General features: G+C 40.4%; 1 protein-coding gene and 1 long non-coding RNA gene across 3 annotated transcripts in view; both read right to left on the bottom strand.

Moving 5' to 3' along the window:
• Window positions 1–20,688, bottom strand: part of LOC120722695 (scavenger receptor cysteine-rich type 1 protein M160) — a 55,403-nt gene that overhangs the window by 20,886 nt on the left and 13,829 nt on the right. The gene's annotated exons all lie outside the window — the stretch shown is intronic.
• On the bottom strand, window positions 2,296–10,374 carry LOC120722696. The gene is made up of 4 exons (XR_005693568.1): window positions 10,084–10,374; window positions 5,214–5,353; window positions 4,896–4,995; window positions 2,296–3,156 (listed from the first exon to the last, which is right to left on the bottom strand). It is a non-coding gene; the product is annotated as an uncharacterized LOC120722696 (long non-coding RNA).

Below are 20,688 nucleotides of genomic sequence, written 5' to 3' on the forward strand. Positions count from 1 at the left end.
CCCAAAGACAAACCACAAAGACCCCCACCCACCCACGCTTGCATGCAGACAGAGTAACCAATGAGAACCTTGAGAAATGTTTTTAGTTTACATTTGCATGTGCATGCAGATGTGGCAGATCTCAGGTCACGTAAGTAGTTTGTTCCACAAGATAAGAAAAAAAACATGATCAATTCGGAGATTGCCGCTGGTGATTTGAGAGACTTGAATCTATGTGCAGGCCTAAAATTTTCTGTAACACAAACTCGTAACTACTTTTCTCTGTATTTACAAAACATCACATTAGAACAAGAAAAAAAAGCACTGTCAAAGAATATCTATATACATGAAATATTACAGTCCTGACAGGAAACATCTGCACCTGGTTTGGGAACAGCACCAAGCAGGACAAACAAGATCTGCAAAGAGTGGTGCGCTCGGCCGAACACATCATTCAATCAGAGCTTCCTGACCTGCTGTCCATTTACACTAAGCGGTGCAAGACTAACGCCAGGGAGATTATGATGGACCTCTCCCATCCCAACAATGGACTCTTCTCACTGTTGAGGTCTGGGAAGCGCTTCCACTCCCTTAAGCCCAAAATAGAGAGAATGAGGAGGAGCTTCTTCCCCCAGCCTATTTGGGCCCTAAACCAGGTGTAGGACTGAACTCGCCCACACACATCACATCACTGTAGGACTGGACGCTTTCACACGCATCTCCACACGCACTCTAGTTTTTCCTTTTGCACACTTCTTATGATTTATAATTAATTTTTATTAATAATTTCTTATGCAAACTGTTATTTGCACATCTTACTGTAAATTTCTGAGTTAAATCTGTAAATATTACTGTCAGTTCTGGTCGGGCATTGCACAGCAATAAGCATTTCACCTCATGTTATTCTGTGTTTGGTTGTGTGTGTGACAAATAAAACCACTGTTTACACATTTGTCTAACAAACAAGTTGCCACATTATTAACACTTTCTGTTGTAGCTAGTTATTAATATTATATAACCATTATCACTGTTTATAACTTGCACACTACCTCAATATTAATTAAGCAGTAATAAATTGCTTTTACCATATTATCCCCGTATGTTCATTCTTTGTGTTAATTAGCTCACACTCTAGCATCTTTTCACATTTATTTAAGATTTCACAAAACAAGTATTTAAGATTCATTTTTTTTTAAATAAATAACTTTCATCATCAAAAATACACAAGGATATAACAAATACAAAAATAAATGACATATACAAATAATATAATTGTTACAGAAGAAGAACGTTATGGAAGTAAAAAATGAATTTTGGGTAACATGAAGCATTTTTTTTGTAGGCTCTATTTTTAAACTGACCTCACTCTGGCCAGAAAAATGAAGAAACACATTTTAGATAATTACTGAAAAAGAAAAACAGTCAAAGTTTATCATTCCACATTTGGCTTTGATCAACTATCTCCAGCCTCTCAGCAGTTGCAGTAATGCAGTATTTTCTCGTGTTTTATTTAGTCATAATCTTATATATATTTATTTATCAACCAATTTAACTAGCCAAATTGTGTATAAACAATCGTGTTGTTAGGTAACTTGGCATTGCCTTTATTATGGGTTCAAATTCATGTAGGGTTAAAATCATGTCCTCATATTTGATGAATAAGCTCACTATAGGAAAAGGCATGAAACATGAGATGATGGGGTTTTAAATTAGTTACAGGATGATTAAAATGACAAGGGGTCAAAATGAGCCTGGTGAAGTATGTGACTGGCATGGTCAAAGATTTTAAAAATGGTGGTACCGTAGCAGCAGGAGACAGAGAGGGAGATAAATTTATTTTTATATGTAAGTATATGAATATATAGTGGAATAACAATTAAAAGCTTAAAACCCTTTGATTGTTATGTTTTTAGCATTTGCATGGAAGTTTTACAGGACGTATATACACAGCTATTTGTGATTTTCTGAAATTAAGCTCTTTTTGGGGGGTGGGGGGGTTCATATAAAGTAAGAATTTAAACATCGTGTTTTAGGTTCCAACAGCTCATTTCATCCAAATGACAGATGAAAACTTCCTTTTCACCAAAGATTCTGCCACTGTGGTTTTGAAGTATGAGAGTAAATAATCTGTCAGTTTAAACTATACTCATAAGCATCTTGTGCACATGAGTACAGTTTTATTAACCCTCATCCTATACAGAATGTTTGATATCATTGCAGCCAGGATATATTGTTCCAGACAGTATTCTTCCTCTTTTTAGTTCTATGAACCAATGATCTTTAAAAAGAAGTTTATGTTTATTTTTAGTCTTTTTGTCAGCTGCCTTTTTGATTTCCTTTGTCTTCAGGATTGAAAGGATCTAGTTCAGGAGAGGGAGTCAGTGAGAAGCCCACTGCAGCTGACCTGGTTTGTCCTTATGAATGAGGTGCTGGGAGAGAGCTCTTCAACTAGGCCTCCTGTCCTAATTGTTTCTATCCCCGAGGACACTGCAGGGCCAAAAGGTCAGCTGGTTCTCCTTTTGTCTTTTGCCTGGCTACAAATATCATAGCTGAGCCAGTTTTTTTTATATTTTTAATCTTTCTATACAACAGAACACTTTAGCAGGGATGTGGAGGTGCACCTTTGTACTCCCCCTATGGAAAGGTGGTGGTTCTTCCATGACTAATAACTAGTGGCCAATTTCCAAACTTTGTGTCGTACCTAAGGTTCTTGAAAGGCTGGTAAATAATCAACTTAAAAATTATCTGGATTAAAATAGTATTTTATCTCCTTTCCAATCTGGTTTTAGAAAACTGCACAGTACTGTAACTGCCTCCCTAAAAGTTCTCAGTGAAGCCCTGGACACAAAGATCTACTCTGCAGCTCTTTTTATTGATCCATCAAAAGCGTTTGACACTGTTGACCATGGCACTTTATGCCAACGATTACTGGAAATAGGCCTTTCAAACCAGGCAGTTGGCTGTTTCTCTAATTATCTGTCAGGTTTCTGAAAGTGTGCTTATTTACAGTAAATCAAGATCAACGGTGCAAATTAATCACAGTGAGTGATCTCTCCTTGTGATGATTCCCAGCTCCCGTGCAGTGACTTCTCACCATGGTCCGTGGTGACAAAACAACTTCCAGCTGTGTCTATGTAAAATGGTGCGCAGCTCCTTCCACACGTTTCTGTAATTCACCTGGAAACAATAAGACACTGCAGTAAGTACTCTTATCACAACGACTTTCACCTGGCGAGCTGGAGTACAGACTGTGTACAACAACGATCCAGCATCGTCTGTAGCTCAGCTACTCTGTTTGATAGTGATCCCTTGCCAAGGCTAAACAGCATCAGGGGAGTGTGATTACTACACGGGTGTGGCTGGCTCCAAGGCAAGAAAACTATCCAGGCCTAGTGTTGCACCAAAACGTGAACATCGCCATACACACACAAACTTGCACAGAGGAAAGTAGACAACACAAATCCAAATACATGGCAGGTCGACTGGCAAGGACTGGCGGACCACGACATTATCTTTCGTACTGTAAGCAGTGCGTACAGCTCAGTGGTCTCTCTTCCAGTTTTTAAATGTCTCTAATGGAGTGCCACAGGGTTCTCTCCTGGGGCCTACTTTATTTACTATTTATGTCAATGGGGGAAATCAAGATGCATCTGTCCATTTTTATGCAGATGATACAATTATTTATTTTCGAGTTGGTTTTTAAACAAGAGCAAGCTTTTGACAGTATTCAGTCTCAATCTCAGTCAGCTTAGACTGGTTTTAAATGCAGAAAAATACAAACTCATGATGTTCTCAAAAGAAAAAGGGTGCCAGCAGTATTTCCTTCTCTAGTATCTGCTCCAGGCATTTCTATTGAAACTGTAGCCTCCTACAAATACCTAGGTGTTGTAATTGATGTCAATCTTTTCTTAAAGCCACAGATTGACTATCTGTGAAAGAAACTGAGGCTGAAGTTCGGGTTCATTTTCAGAAACAGATCATGTTTCTCACCACAATTAAAAAAAATTTTTTTTACCCCTCCAGAATTACAGTGACATAATTTACATGAATACCTCTGCTCACTCTCTTTATCTGTTGGATTCTGTCATGGAGCATTAATATTTATAACTGGCTGTAGACCTTTAACACACTACTGTACTGTATATGCTCTGGTTGACTGGGCCTCTGGGCAGGATGTTTCATTGGTATCACTTTATCTATAAATCTATTTCTGGTTTACCTCCCTCATATTTATCAGAGTACATGTTACGCAAACATTTCTGTCATAGATTGCAGCCTCAGGACATCATTACATTCAAAGCTTGAGAAGAAGCCATTCTCCTTTTCTGTCCCGTCTTCATGAAATACATTGCAGAAGGATTTGAAGCTCGCTCAAATGATTTCACTTGCAGATTTCAAAAGACATACAAATGATTTTGTGAAATCATCACTGGGAACTTGTTTTTGTCTGTGTAGACAAGACAAATTGAGCTATTTTATTGTATCTGTTATTTTTGTAGTTTTAATATGTTTGGAATGGAAAAAATCTCTCTTTTAAAGAAGACACTGAGCTGCAATGGGACTGCTTGTATAAATAAAGGTTTAAAAAAAAAACAGCAGGGAAAGCATGGATAGATTATTTTCAACACAGATTAAACTGTGTTCTTATAAACTAATTTAAAATTAAATTAAATTAAAAGTTCAAGAAGTTATTTTAACTTCTAACTGATGTTTAATGAATAAACAGATTTACACAAATGGTATTTTGCATCAGTGTGTTTATTTACAGTATTTGTTTATTGCTTATTATTTGCTAAGTAATCTGTTAGCTAACTAGAAACATTTTTAATGGCTGATTGCTGAATGAGAAGGAAATGGAATTCTAACAAAAAAAATCCCAAGAATAAAAAGCTTTGAATTTTAATAGAATAGCAAACCTGATATTTGCCTGAACAGGAAGTCTGGTTTTGGTAAGCACAGGGTGGTCACACAGGGTGGGCTGTAGAGAGTGTTTGGGATGCTTCTTTCCATTGTCCACTGCCACATCACATAGATGGATTCAGAGAAGTGCAAAGATAAAAGATGGTGGATACAAAATATTACTACTATAATATAAAACAAGGAACTCTTCAACAAAAACAACAAAAAAAAGGTTAACAAAGCACTGTGAAAAAACAGGAATCCTAGATTTATATATTTTTTTGCTTACCTGCCTGTTAATAGTAGTGACGGTGTGGTGGTTGGTCATTACTTACATCAGATACCAAGGTGTGGTGCATCTGTTTGCAGGAAGATGGCCTCGAACTTCTTCATCATTTCAAAAGCATGCTGGATTCTAGAGTGTGTCCTGGAACGATGGCTGTTGAAGTGATGGGCTCCACTGCAGAGGTGTGGCCTGGTTAAGTTGAAGGTGGAGAACAACATAAACATTTTTTATTATTATGGTATGAGGTGGGTTATTTTAAAAAATCAACACATTTGAGACCTAAGAGGGTTAACCCCCCACCCCCCAAAAAATAAAAATAACTAAAAATTAAAAAGAAACAGAAAAATTAACAGAAAACAAGCAAACTTTCAGGCTACATTTTTACAGTTTTTTCCACTTCTCTGTACTTTGCAATTTCAGGGTTGCCAGTCGACAGAGGCTATTCTGATGTAAGGGCAGTGATTGGTGGTGACAGAGCTGAAGGCTAGACAGCCTGCTGCTGTGGGTCATTTCATTTCATTTTTTATTTTGTTTCACACATGATACAGCAGTAGTTCATTTCCTACACACAACCTTCCTTTCAATTAAAGTAACACTGTTTCCATGCATGAAAAGGAGCAGGAAGAAGAATAAATTTATAGCTCGAGAGTATGCAGGCAGTTCCTGAATGATTGAATAAATTGATACCACTGACTGGCCCCCACGCGCGGCTGACCAAAATCCAATTGAACTCTTAATGAAACTTGAATTAAAAAGGAAATGGATATATTTTTAGTTTGTTACAGTGTCAGAAACGAGATGACTCTATGTTAGGGGGGTCCTATTCCTCTGTGGGGCAACCTGCATATGGCCAATAAAGCATTCATTCAATTCAATTCAATTCAACCTCCTATGAACTCTTTCATGGCATGCATTTTTAATTTCGCTTTGATATTTGGGCTGATTGGGACCCGACGAATGTAAAAACTAAGACACTTTACCAGATTCTTGTTTCTTTTTTTCTTTTTTTTTTTCTTGCCTGTCCCGTTTGGCTCTTTTGCAATCAGAATTATTGTCTAAAGGCAAAGAAAGATACCCAACGGATTTACTTTACCAAATTGACCATCCCAGCCTTGCCATAATGGTCCATTTGATTCACCGTTTATTGTTTATTTTATTTTCACTTGCTGAATACGGGACAGACTTGACTGGAGGAAAGAAGGGGAGAAAGAAAGAGGGAAAGAGAAACAGCTGAGAAGAGGGACGGGGGAGAAGGGCAAAAAGCAAAAACCAACAGAATAAGCAGGGGGGGAAAAAAGAAAGAAAATGCATATATGGATCACCTGGATCACCTGTTGAAAAAGAAAAAAGAAAACAAGCAGAAGAGAACAAGAGTAATAGAATAAACAACATCACAATGATATATGGGAATATGACAGTAAATACTAAATATTAAACATTATTGTGCAGCACATAAGATCAACAGAACACAGTGTGCTTTGAGGTAGGAGCCAAAAAGGGTGTAGTTTGTGTGTGTGATCACTCGTGTGTACACCTGTGAGCATGGACGCGCTTGTTTTTTTTAAAAGGTTCCTTCATGTAATGATCTGCTAGAGGGTGTGGGGGGGCCACAGCTCCGTCCTCCAGGGCATGAAGCAGGTATGGAGGAGATCAAAACTCCAGACATCCAGAGGCCCCCAGAAAAACAAGAGACCAAGGAAGACCAACAGAGGGGCAGCCGCGCCACTGTCCCAGTAAGAGCTGAGGAGAGTCCCAGATGAGGGCTCACTCAGCAGCCGCGGAGCAGAAGCCAGGGGGAGTTGCAGTGACGTGCCCGTGAGCTCCGCCGGCAGCCAGCTGTGCCTGAGTGACCGAGCCCCAGGCCGAGAGGCCGGGGGCACCCCACCTCCAAAGTGGCCCGAGCGAGCCCCAGGCTCCAGGCCCCGATAAGCGGCCGCCAAGGAGTGAGCCGGTGTGTACCTGGATGCCCATCCCCAGACACAAAGAACCACCAACGCACCGATGTCTGAGGGAGTCCGCCACTGGCAGGGGAAGTGGTGGTAGGGGGAGATAGACCTCCAAACCTTGGAGGGCCTGAGATGTCCCCAGAGAGGTGGCGTCTGATACCCAACCTGACATATAGACACAGACATACAGGCACACACAGATACAAACATCCATTCCCACCCTCATGCCTCCTCTGCACCCTGGTGACATACCCCTACTCCAAGGTCCTGCATGTGTGGGTGGTTGTGGTGGAGCGGGAAGAGGGAGGCAGCTGAAGATGGGGAGGGAAGGAAGGGAGGGGCAAGTGACCCCTCCCTGGGGCCAGCTCCCCTGCTGACCCCAGTAGGCACCCCCATACTCCGCGACCCGCCAGGGAAAGGGGGCCCAGTGCAGCAGCGCCGCCCGGCCCCACAGAGCCCGGGACAGTCCACCCAACCCCACCACAGAGAAAACTGCACCCACCCCACCATCCACTCATCTTCCAGACTACATAAGACAATAGACGCCCAGGCTGAGATCTTCCTCCACCTCTCCTGTATCTCCCCCTCCTGCAGAGAGTTCCTGAAGAGAGGAAAGCTCCTGCAAGATGTGACAATCTCCCCCACCAGTTGAAGAGCCCCCCAGGTGGCTCGACGCACCAGCGGCACCCTGCGCCAGGGATGGGCCCCCATGCACCCACCCGCCCACAACCCCGGCAACACACCAACCAGGACCCAAGCCCCCGAGGCCTGGCCAGGGCCCCAGCCCAGAGACGGAGCGCCCCCAGAACCTCACGCCCATCCCGGACCCACCCAGGGGCAGCCAGGCTACCAGGTCAGTAACCCACGTCCGTCAGCACAGACCCTCCCCTAGCCCCGCTGCACGAAGCCACGAGGAAACAGTCACCTGAGAGCCAACAGAGCCCCTAACCGGACATGACCGCTACCCCGGGTTGAGCCCCCCAAGGAAGATGCCTCCAGGGAATCCCCAGACGCCCTAAGCCTGTCCCTACCCCCACACCAATCACAACAGTGAAGGGGGGACCAAACTAAGACCCCCCCACCCCCACTAGGTGATGGAGCTGATCAAAGGAGCCCAGAGCAATTGATCTGATGTGGTGGCAGAGGCTGTATCAAGACTAATGTAATTTAATAGATAATTTCTATATTGGTTAGAATTAAGATTATTTTTATTTTTCCAGTTCATCAGGACTGTTTTCTTGGCTATGCATAGGGCAGTGAAAACCATATGGGCTATATTCTTTTCTGAAGTGACATTATCTAAGCTGCCCAACAAACACACTAAGGGGGAAGTTGGAATGTTACATTTCAGACACTTTGATAAGTCTTCACATATCTCGCGCCAAAACTTCTGAACTGGTGGACAGAACCAAAGAGCGTGGATATAATTGTCCGGTGAATTGGTTTGGCAGTGTGAGCAGTTGTTGGTAGACGTAAAGCCCATCTTGAACATCCGATGACCTGTATAGTGCACTCTATGTAATATTTTGTATTGAATTAATTGAAGACTGGGATTTCTAATTAGATGAAAGGTTTTTAAGCAAATCTGAGACCAGAAGTTTAGGTCTAAGTTAACTGATAAATCCGCTTCCCATTTTGCAATAGGAAGTGATATTGATTCATCTGTTTTAGAAAGCATTCTGTATATTTTGGATAGTAATTTGGGGGTTTTAAGAGTAAGAAATTGAACCACACTTGGTGGTGTTTGTAGTTCAACTTGACCCGGTTTAAATTTCTTTTTTACTATGGATTTAATTTGTTGATTGTTGTTTCTAAGAAAAATGAGAGCCATATATGAGGATATTTGTTTTAACATTTGATAAAACAGAAACAGTACAATGTCCTCGTAAGTGGATATCAGGCCCTTGTAGAGTAAAATATTGTATTTTGATCTAGACCAGCAGTCCGCATCCCCGGGCCTCGGAGTCGTTTGGTACCGGGCCGTGAGAGTTGAGGCTCAGGTGTGAAATGTATAGTTTTCAGAGTTTTTATCGGTTTTCAGCGTTATTCTGTTATCGTTTATATCGTTTACTCGGTTTTCCTTGGTCTTTTCACGTGTGTTATGAATAAATTTTCTTTTTTTCGGTACCAGTACTAGTTTTATTTTGTTGTATTTATCCGCGACACCTTAAAGGCCGGTCCATGAAAATATTGTCGGGCATAAACCGGTCCGTGGCCCAAAAAAGGTTGGGGACCGCTGGTCTAGACAACCAAAAATGTGATGTACACATATGTGGACGGCAGGTCCTAGGAGGTTAAAGACATGAACAGCGTTGTATTTAAAAAGTTCTGCATTTCTTCTTTACAGAAAGATAGATCAGGTGAGTGACTTGTGTCTGTGCAGCTGACAGACTAGCTCATAGTAGCTCATGTAATATTATCAGTATCAAATAAAACGATGTTAAAGATTTTGCTATTTCTTGTTCTACATAAATACTTCTTGTTTATAATGATTATAACAACCTTAGTGAAGTACAGTATTTAAATGACACAAACTTTCAAAAATGAGGATCAGTAATAAAAAACAGATTAAAAAACAAACAAACAGATTAATGAATTTGATATTTGTTGTATTTCTGTTCAGCTCCACAGTGAAAACTGAGGTGAAATAGAAATGATGCACCTTGAATTGATCAGGAGCAATAGCATTTTTTATGGTTGGAGCCTCTGTGCTTACTTGATACACTTGTAGTAGTAGGTACAGCAGTAGTTAAGTAGAAACAACTTATGGAAGCAGACAATTGGAATATTAATATATCGATAATATTATCGATGTAAAATATTAAAATGTAATATAATACCATTCCTAATCCAAATGAATGACCTTATTGATGTACAGGATATAAATCACACTAAGCTAAAGACTTTAAGCAGAATCAGTAGTGTTTAGAAATACATTTTTAAAAAGTTAAAATAAATAAATAAATGACTCACTGCTATGACTGAGGTCTCCTCATTTTCTTTGTTCATGACATCCTCATATTCCTTACTTTCAAACTCCAGTTCTGTCCCTGGAAGCATTCTTGCTGAAAGGTTACAGTGTTACATATTTACTCTTACAGTACATAACGTGTTCAGTCAACAGCAAGTGATGGCATTATTTGAAATGGCCATGTACAGAAGGGCACAGAGACGTCACAATTCAGTCAGTATGTTGAAGGAGCGCCCTCTCATGGCCAAAAGCTTCCAAAAACCCTTTTCTCTTTCTCTCTGACTGTAGTGGAAATGGCATCACAGTCTGAAATCAAATACAGCCACATTTTAGTTTTCTGGATTCATTCATAGTGAGAGCTGTAGTTTATTTAAGTTCATGGATGTACAGTCCCTTTCTATGCAAAACAAGTGAATGAATATTTTAAAAACCAGTATGGTATATTGAGAAAGGATTAATAGTTTTGGCACTTTAGGAAACACGTTTATCCACTTTGAGTCTGAAAGACATACAAATATGAATCAGCTTAGCAAAAACACCAAGATAAGATAAGATAAGATAAGATAAGATAAGATAAGATAAGATGATAAGATAAGATAAGATACCTTTATTAGTCCCACAAGGGGAAATTTCATGTTAAGGCTGCCGACCTATTGCACGCAATGGCGGCGCCATCTTACCCTCCAATCATACATACATTATACAAAAACATCACATGGGGAAGACAGGTCAGAGAGGTATAACAATGGAAAAAGCACCACATGAGGAAAGATAAGGAGAAAAAAAAATAACTCCCCCCTGACTGAGCTCCAACATGGAGATCAGTTTGAGAACAGAAAAAAAAACACCTGCACATAGCACATGAAAAAACTCTTAATACACCAAAGAAACACATGACAAGCAACAGGGATGGGTAAAGGGTGAGAGACAGCCAGTGTAGACAGTACATCCGGGCCTGCAGCCAATGTGCTGGTCTCCTTGATCCACCGTCAGTATTGGAAGGGAATAAGCGTCGAAGGCGTTTGGAGGGGGAGGGGGGATGAGTGTACATCTGCATGTGTATATATGTCTGTGTGTGTGTGTGTGTATGTCCAGAGTTCAGCTGAGACAGTGTCCTTCGCCCTGCCAGGCTAAGTAAACAGTCTTCCAGCCAACCCGGGTGGCCTTGCATTGAATGGGAAGAACAGTCTAAACATAGTCCGTATCAGGGTGTTGTTGTTCAGCTCCAGCCTTGAGACCGCAGCTGGCGCCGAAGGGGAAATGATGGTGGTTTTTACTTTAGTGCGAACAACTCATAAGAATTTCAAAGTTGTTCTAACAGTCTGACACTGGTCTGTCAATCTCCCGTTGGAGAGCCGTGAGCTTCTCCATGATGTTATCAACCTTGCGCTCTGTGATGTTGTCATTCTTGTGCTCAAAGAGCCGATTCTGAGAACTCACGACCACAGTGAGCTTCTCCAAAATGTGATCCAATTTTTGTTCAGAGGTGTTATTCCGAGCGAGCCCCTCCAAAATGTAATCCAGTTTGCGCTCAGAGGTCTTATTCTGAGTATTCACAGCAGCCGTAAGCTTCTCCAACATCATATCCGTGCTGCACTCAATGAGCCCATTTTGAGAACTCACGCCTCGTCCCATCGTTTCAATCCCAGCGTGCAGCCTTGTGGGGGTTTGAACAGCCGGTTCCGCTTTCTTAATTCTTCGATAAGCCGGGGCCAAGCCAGCTCCGATCAGCAAGAACCCTGTTATCATGGTTCCGAATAGGTAGATATCTTCAGCGTCTTTGATCGACAGTCCCACCAGGCACACGATCATCCAATTCTGCCACCCGTCCATTGTGTATCCGGCAGGGAAAGTACCTCCAGGACACTCAGGCTCACCTGAGCCCAGACTTCTCGTTGAGAAAAGGGTGTCAATTGCATTCAGGGACCAGTTGATCAAATCCATAATTCCTCTTTTAGGTTTTAGAGAACAGACTGTGAGAGAGTTTTCCAGGGAAAAGTAATACAAAAAACACGAGACTAGACAAGGACACAAGAGGCTAAGCAGGGAAGCTAAGGGAGAGGAGGAGGAGGAGAGGAGAAAAGTGCGACCGCCTTCGTCAAGAGCAAGAGCAGAAGGGCCGAGGAAACAGCTGGCTTCCCTCTGTCCCAAGGTATGAAAGCCAAAGTGTAAAAACTGTTGCTGTTTAAAAACTCAAAAAGAAAAATTTTTCACACTTGTGAGCTGAGGTCACTTGCTTCACCAGGCTCCAGCCTAAGCTAAGTTAGACACAATGTGCCCTGGCTCTAGCTAATGTATGAGTTACATCAATCTTAAAATCCTAATTCTGTGCTAGAAATACTAAGGAAAAATCACATCACGAAATATTATCACTACTGCATATACAGATTATTTTAGATCTCTCCCACAAAGACCCTGAAAATGTTATTTTTCTCAAATATTTGTTTCATTTTTATGAAAAAAAGTTTTTAAAATAAATGGACTAAGAAAACTAAGCAAAAATGAAAGTGGTTTAGCAGAGGAAACACATATGTATGTAGTGATGTATGAATCAAGGTAGGGATGTATGCATGGGAAGACAGGTGTATGGACATATACAGACTACTACAAGAAATTTACATCACTCTTTCCTTTAGTTTTCCTGCACTCGCCAAAGTAGTAGTGATGCTCATCACAGCTGACATGACAACCATAGCTTTTGTCTCTGCGACTATCACACACTAAAAGGACCTGTGAGGGTGAGATATGTAGCAAAGAGTGAACTGGTACCTTCAGTTTTGGGGAATGTATGGGATTTCTGTTAGAGGAGAGAAAATATTAATGCAGATTCCAGGATGGTAGAGACATAGCAAAATAATTTTTGAGCTTCATGATTGTCTAAATTTCTACCTGAGTCTGAGTGATGGGGAGAGGCAGCAATGGGGAAGTGGTTTCCACAAAGTTACCTACAAGGGATAATGACAGTACGCGGCGTGAAGGCTGATTGACCTGAAGAAGGCAGGCAGAAAGATGATTTAACGAGACCAGTGATGTCACAATCAGCTTGATAGCCTGGGAAAGTGAAACTGATGTAAAGCTTAGATTAGCCACAAACACCTGGGAAAAAGAGATGTATTAGAACTTAGCAGGTGGATTTCCAGAGGCTGTAAGGTTGTACAGGTGAAGAGCGACCATGAACTTGAACGTGGAGTGGGGAAGAAACAAACTGAGTGAGTAGGTGAATAACTATGAGATAAGGAAATATCCATTGGATCCTAACTGTCACCATAATGGCAACTCCCCCCGATCAGAGTACAGAAATCCTGTACTTAAGTAGAAGAATAGAAACCTGTCATAAATAATACTGTGGTAAAAGCTAAAGTACTGATTAATTTCTTTATTCAAGTAAAGGAGAAAAAGTACCAGCACTGCATAGCACAATTTACTCAAAGTAAGAAAGCAAAGGTAGCAAATGCATTGTAGAGGGTGAATGTGCCTCCAGACATACACAGAAGAATTTGGGCCAGTGGGGAAACACCAAAATCAGCTGTAGCAGCTCAGGATAGGGGAAAGAATCACAATGCACAATCATTTCTATGTGAGGTCTAGACGTTTTCTTTGTATACAGTGTTGTGGAAAATCTCAAATAAAACTGCAACCACCAGGTGAGTGTGTTTTTGAAGTGAAGTTTATTAAGAACAGTGCAGTGGAGAAAACATTCAAGTCAAACAAAATGGTTTTCTGAGGAAGGACACTGTCCTGAACTCTTTTATACCCCCACAAAGAACACTCCACAGCATGTCATATACCCCTATACTTTCAGTCCAGCTCATTCTGGACCCCCTCCCACCCTTGAACAGGGTGCCTGGATGTCTTCAACTCTACAATAGGCCCTCTGTGATAACATTTATGCATACAGCTAAATGAGAAAGTGATATAATATGTGACCAATAAATAGAATAAAGAAATTTCCAGTACAATTGGCTATGATCAGCTGACCTTTACAGCTCTTGCTCTGAGGTTTTCTGCTCTTTGTCGATTTACACAACTGAATTCAACAATATCTAAGAAGATGTTTCACAAGCTGTCTTGGCTGGTTTCCACAAGACTCAGCTGTACATCTGCATATAAAGGATAAAGGTACTCTTTCGAGGATGTCAGTGTTCACATTTTGGACAGAAAAGACATGGTTTGAAACTGTGAACAGCCACCCTTGAACACAGGGGGTGGTTTATGGCACCAACTGTCTGCCACCTACAGTCCAATTTTGAGATCCCTTTCCAGACGTCGATTCACATCTTGTGTCAGTTGATCTCATATCACTTTGAATTCCTGTCCAAACCAACTGTTCAGGTTCAATGAAATCTATTTAACCTTGGCATTCAATAAAGACTGGCTTCTTATTTGAGGGTGGGTGTGGTTTGTGGCTCAGCTGCAGAGGAGGGGCGAAGCAGTGGGTTCACAGGTGGTCTCAGAGGAGGCTGACCAACGCAGCCAATCCCCATCGTCTAATCATGTCTCCCCTATGTGAGCAGGGGGAAGAGGTGCCTGAGATGGAGCTGTGTGTGACTGCTGCGAGTATTACAAATAAAAGACAGTGAAGCTGCTCCCATAGTGTGACAGACAGATAGTCATGGATGGGAAACATATTTGTATGGCATTGAGTTGGAAATGTAAAGAGAATCAGTATATTCATGTAAAGTATATTCATATGTGATTAAGTTGATGAAAATTATGTTGAAATTAATATTCATGTGAGTCATGTTGAATTAAAGTACAGCATGGAGCTGAGTGAGAAAAGTAACCAGTGTACTGACATTATTTTAATGAAATAACCTCTGCCCTGGTTAAATTAGGTGAAAAGTCCGAGAGGGCGAGAATGACGGGGTATGGCTGGATATCGTGTGCATTGTTTTACTGCATCCATCCATCCATCCATCCATTCGCTTCCGCTTATCCTTTTCAGGGTCACGGGGGGCGCTGGAGCCTATCCCAGCTGTCATAGGGCGAGAGGCGGGGTACACCCTGGACAGGTCGCCAGTCTGTCGCAGGGCCAACACACAGGGACAGACAACCATTCGCACTCTCATTCACACCTAGTGGCAGTTTGGATTATCCAATTAACCTATCCCCACAAGCTGCATGTCTTTGGACGGTGGGAGGAAGCCGGAGTACCCGGAGGGAACCCACGCAAACACGGGGAGAACATGCAAACTCCACACAGAAAGACCCCGGCCTGATGGTGGAATTGAACTCAGGACCTTCTTGCTGTGCGGCAACCAGTGTTGGGAAGGTTACTTTTAAAATGTATTCCATTACAGAATACAGAATACATGCCCCAAAATGTATTCTGTAATGTATTCCGTTACGTTACTCAATGACAGTAACGTATTCTGAATACTTTGGATTACTTAATATATTATCATGGTTTTTACAACAACGTGAATGTACTATTGCTGTGTGATTTATTACTATTACTGAAGGTCCACGGCTCCGAACCGTAGTAAAGGGACCTCTGGCTAATACGTCGGGTTTGTGTCGGGCTCGTAGCTGAAAAATAGCTTTACTTTGTTGTGTGGGTCAACTTTGCTAGAGAGAGACAGAGAAAGGCTGCTCCAACGGAACTTATTGTTTCGGAGGAAAACACGAACACGGTGTACAGTCGAGTCTTAATAGCTTACTTACAACTGGGCTCATCAGGCACTCTTATTGGCTGCAATGGTTATTATTATATTTACATGCTTCCAGCTCCCGTTTTTGCTCGATGACAACTCATACCTTTCCACTCCCCTTTTTCTCGCTCCTCGCGCTCACAGACACATAACGTGTATGGCAGTCCATTCTCCCTGCAACACGGACTACACTGCCCATGATGCTACATTCTTTAGAGCTATGCTTGTAGCATTCTGCCTGTTGGGCTTAGCACAACAACAACAACAACGAAAAGGCGCTCTCTCACCCAGGAAACACGCAGTCGCAGAGAGAGAGAGAGCGTCGCCCTGTAACCATGGCAACTGTAACGCTGCCGCCTGGAACAACAGAACGTAGCTGTCAAACAAAACCCAAACAGTCCTGACCCGCGACAAAATGAAACAGCAAAGTACCGCAGTGTAATCCATTTATTTCAACAAAGTAACTGTATTCTGAATACCACCTTTTTAAACGGTAACTGTAATGGAATACAGTTACTCATATTTTGTATTTTAAATACGTAACGGCGGTACATGTATTCCGTTACTCCCCAACACTGGCGGCAACAGTGCTAACCACCGTGCCACCGTGCTGCCCCTGCTGTTTTACTGCATAATACTGCTAATTGGTGATGCTTAGTTACCTTAATTTCAGTATTGAGAACAGGTAGGGGAGACCGGGGATAGTTGTAACGTGGGTCAGTTGTAACACTTCCAATTTCTCCAATCATGGCTAAGTTTCAAATGATGTGACTCATCCTGTGCATGCCCAATTCAGTTCTGCTATCACATGTGAAAAATCAGCACATTTTGTCAAACACAGACAATTTAACACGAAAAAAAGTAATTTGTATGGCAAAAAGTAAGTTTTTCTACTTTATTTCAATTTCTAATAGCATTATCTGCTTTGCAGTTAAACTCATCAAACTTGAATTGTGTTATTTGTATGTCTATGGGGATATATTCTGTGTAGGTCTTTAGTGCTAATGTTTTAGCCGTTGGCTGTAATGTTAGCTAGTTCATGGCTATAGGAGTCTGGGTCAGTTGTAACAGCAACAGTCTGGGTTAGTTGTAACAATAATGCAGATGTTACAACTTACCACAATATTACTTTAACTTATATTAAACAAGTTGGGGCAACGACATCAGCAGAGACAGGTTCACTGGTCGCTTTTGTATATGCGGTTAATGCCATTGGCAACACAATTCCTCCAATGTTTGTGTTCCCACGCATACGTTATGCAGACCACTGTGTCAGAGATGGACCAGTAGGAAGTACTGGTAGTGGAAATAAATCAGGATGGGTGCAAGAAACAGATTTCCTCATCTTTCTGAAGCACTCTGAAAACCACACCAAGGTGAGCCATGATAAAAAGTAATGGAATTGCGATGCTGGTGCACAACTACATTTTTCAGCTTCATTGTTATGTTCAAAATTGGTGCAAGAGTTGTAGGTTATAATGCCCACTGAGCCAATGAGGCCAACCTCGAGGAAGACCAACCAAAATTAATGAAATATTCAGTTGCAGAAAATTCCATAATTTGTCTTTTTTGGGGGGTTGGAATATGTTCCAAAGCTAGATTTCTGCATTCTGTCACACACACACAGCTACATAAATGTCTCTAAGTGCATTCATGTGTTGAATAAACAAAGATTACATGTTAATATTTTGTTAGTACCCTTATTTCATTGTGTTACATTTCACCCCAGGATATGTTACAACTAACCCAGACTATGGGTTAATTGTAACATTTCACTCTTTGTGTTTGAGACCATACCATGCAATGGGTAATTGTGCTGCAGAGAAAATAGCTGCACTATTTAATAGCCGAGACATGTAAATACTTTGCATTACATTTTGAATCCACTACCTTAAAAGAGCTCCAATTTACAGACAGAAATGTCAAAAATGTTACAACTATCCCCGGTCTCCCCTACATTTGTCCACTTTAATTTTAACCAGCCAAGAGAGTGATTTGCCTTAAATATATATTGCTGTAAGATGCACTGTAGATGTATTAAAGCTTTCAATCCCTTATGAAGTACATGTAAAGAGATGGAACATTGAAGTGTGAATGCATTTATTTTTCTGCTTATGACTTAAAAGATGAACATATGCAACGTGTAAGGTCACTGAGACTGAAAGCGAGTGATACACATGGATATTGTTACTGTTAATGAAACTTGAATAACAGATGCAGTTTGGAAGGTAAACCGAGTGCACTGTGCCTTTATTGTTCCTGAACTTCACTTGTATTTACATTAATTTCATCTTTGTTATAGTGACACCACTCCTGGGGCCTGTAACAAATACACCAAATATAATACTATCATATATATAATACAAAGCTTAACGTGTATGAATGCAGGAATAAACCCTTTCCAAGCTAGCATGAATGTAAAAAGAGTTTGCATAAAGTTAGTGGAATATTAACATGGTGATTAAATGACTAAAATATCATAGAATAGCTTGTCCCATTTCACACACATTTAAATGAGGCCTGATGATAGTTTTCCCACAAAATAACAGTTTATATGATTTATTTTACTGCTGACATCAGAACAAACAAATCAGAAAAATTATAAAATGCTAAATATGTACTTATCCAGAGATGGTAATGCTAAATTAATGGAGTACTAAATCAGCTAAATATAATCAGCAGGTAGCTAAAACCATCATTTACATGACTCTGACATGAGTTAAGAACTTCGTCTCAGCTCATGTTCTCTGTTCGTGGTGTGCCCCGCCGCTGGTTCCAACACCCCACCACAACACTGATAAAGATAAGTGGAAGAGGATGGATAAATGTGAAAGAAAACCACATGGCGGCTGTGGAGATGTTGTGTTGCATTTTTTTTTGTTTATAGCAGTGATTCCCATAGTGTACCCAGGTGGGCCACAATAGTAACAGAATTTCTGGTTGAAATTACTCACAAGCGTGTACAAATTGAATTAAATAGGACAATATTACTGATTACCCTGACCTAAATTTACTACTCTTGAATTGAAGTTTCCCAGTGGCAGTTTACAGCCAACAGTCTTTATTGTTGATGTTTTTGAATACAACTTTCAAAATAAATAAGATTGGGTTTTAATTTTGCTGGGCCCCAGAGATATCAAAAGCACAAACATGCTTTAAGTGGAAGAACAAAGCCTGTGTTAAAAACAGTGCAGTAAGTTGCAGTATTGAATCAACTACTTTACTTAATTGAAAGTGAAAAAATGCAAGCTTCTATCATATATTTTATGCAAAGGTATCTACACCTTGTGCCATCCTAATATAATAATGAAGAGTTTGTCCTGCACTAAACTACCGTGTTGGAAGAACACAAAGCTAGTATATATTTATTTTACAGGATGTTTCACAATTTGAAAATACATTTAATGTATTTATTCATTTATCAAAACAAATCATATATGGATCCAATATATGAAAAAAATGATGATGATACATGTAAGCTTCACATTTGCACTTTATCAAGTGTTGCTTACCTTTGAAACTTTCATCTATATCCTTCCTTCTTACATCGTTCTCCATCCCTGTATGAAATTAGCTCTAATCCTGCTCCAACTGGAAAACACAGCAGCAAGACCTTTAGCTAGCAGAAACACTGTGTGTGAAACTACACATAAAAATGTGTGTGTACTGATGTTTGTTGAGCTAATAGAAACATGTTACACTCTCCATCCTCACTCCTTTCCCGTAACACTAGATGCTGAATTACTGTGACTACAGCTTACAGACATGTGCACTCACTCTGGCTCACTTTAACCCCGAGTGTAACACTATAAATTATTCCACTGATACCACCTAAAGTAATGAGCCTGTTTTGAAAATATAAGGAGTTGAAAGTACAGATATCTGTGTAAAAATGTAGGGAGTAAAAGTGAAACGTTGTCAGACAAATAAATACTCAAGCAAAGTATAGATGCCTGAAAATTCTACTCAAGTACAGTAACAGTAACATGTATTGTTTTTTTGTTTGTTTGTTTTTGTTGTTTTTGTACCTACCACAAACTGACAGGTTGTCGTATAGTCATCACATGTGAATTTTCCCAAGACAATAATAAAGACATCGCAAGGATTTATTACATATCAGCTAAAAGTCATAAACAGGACAGAAACTAATGGAAGTTATAAACAGTTATAAACAATGTAAGCGGTTTGACAACTATTGGAATAGATGATCAGTGCAGATAGCTATAGTAACTGCTAAAATTTAAATGGCTGTTATAGTTTTAAGAATTCAGCTGAAATGATTAATTATAATAGAGAACATTAAAGTGCATGATCATGAAAATATATTCAAATTCTTTTGAACCCAAACATTAGTGAAAGAGTCAACAACCTGAAAGAATTGCACGTAATATTTTCAGGTTCAGAGCTTCGGGTGACTCTACAAGCGACGTCTTATTGATAAAATGGCTTATTGTGCTGTGTATCAAACTATAAATAGCATACATAACATACAGTTTGATACTCAACATCTAAGCCATTTCCAAAATCCCCGAGTGTCTGAGGCATCACTAGATGTGCATAAAGGATCAAACCTAAAAATGTTGTTCATTTTTGTCAGTAAAGCAGTGTTATTCATCCCTATGAACAGAATGTAATCTCAACTGGGAGTAGGGTAGAGCTTGGGAGTTAGCAGCTAATCGTAGTGCTGGCCAGTTAGTTCTGTTAGCAAAGTACATCCGTAATTCACAGTGACTCGAAATCACATGTTAATGTTGACTAGTGCTGAAACAAAATGTACCAGCGAAGCTAAACACGATGAAAGATCACACACGTGTCACTCAGATATGTTCCTGTGAAGTTGAGCATCTTTAACATGAGGACTAAAGGGACCAGTTTCAAAATACCAACAGCACTGGTATTTCAGGTTAGACCATTAACTGATGTGTTAATTGAAACAAAATCACTCAGAAAGACAAA

The sequence above is a fragment of the Simochromis diagramma genome, unplaced genomic scaffold (genome assembly GCF_900408965.1).
Source record: "Simochromis diagramma unplaced genomic scaffold, fSimDia1.1 OVJJ01000705.1, whole genome shotgun sequence".
Classification (NCBI taxonomy): domain Eukaryota; kingdom Metazoa; phylum Chordata; class Actinopteri; order Cichliformes; family Cichlidae; genus Simochromis; species Simochromis diagramma.